Source organism: Sinocyclocheilus grahami, unplaced genomic scaffold (assembly GCF_001515645.1).
Source record: "Sinocyclocheilus grahami isolate Dianchi unplaced genomic scaffold, SAMN03320097.WGS_v1.1 scaffold288.1, whole genome shotgun sequence".
NCBI lineage: Eukaryota > Metazoa > Chordata > Actinopteri > Cypriniformes > Cyprinidae > Sinocyclocheilus > Sinocyclocheilus grahami.
In genome coordinates, this window is record NW_015505467.1 from 701938 (window position 1) to 702406 (window position 469).

Consider the following 469-nt stretch of genomic DNA (forward strand, 5'->3'; position numbering starts at 1 on the left):
TATCATAACTGCAACAATACACAATAAAAGGAATTGTTCAAAACATCAACAGTATAGCAGTTTGGTAAACAAATAACAATAATTAAATTGAAAAAAAAACAACCACCTGTGAACAGATTAATTCATCCTGACAACAGATAAGGCATGAAAAAAAACAAATAATTAAACCATAAAAGCAAATTATCAGCAAGTATTTTAAGTCTGTGACACTGCCAATAATTTCTGATAGGCAATGTAGGAAGATCTGACACTCAAAGTATTTACTCCATCCATTCATAGTCCGCAATCTTGTTAATCAGTCAAAGAACCTTTGGCCGATTGCTTTCTCGATGTGGTCTTCTCCACTTTCGATCCCTTCTCGGGGTTTATCTTAAAAAGGCATCTGTTGAATGGGAAAAAATCCTTAGTAATAAAACATGGACTGTAACATATGCTGTGAATATATTAAAAACAAAGGCAGAATAATAAG

At 32.6% G+C, this 469-nt stretch overlaps 1 long non-coding RNA gene across 1 annotated transcript in view; it reads right to left on the reverse strand.

Moving 5' to 3' along the window:
- Positions 1 to 313: 313 nt before the first annotated feature.
- The window catches only part of LOC107600629 (uncharacterized), a 2765-nt gene continuing 2609 nt past the window's right edge, over positions 314 to 469 (reverse strand). The window contains exon 4 of the long non-coding RNA XR_001610823.1: positions 314 to 382. This is a non-coding gene — a long non-coding RNA (uncharacterized lncRNA). The remainder of the gene's footprint in view (positions 383 to 469) is intronic.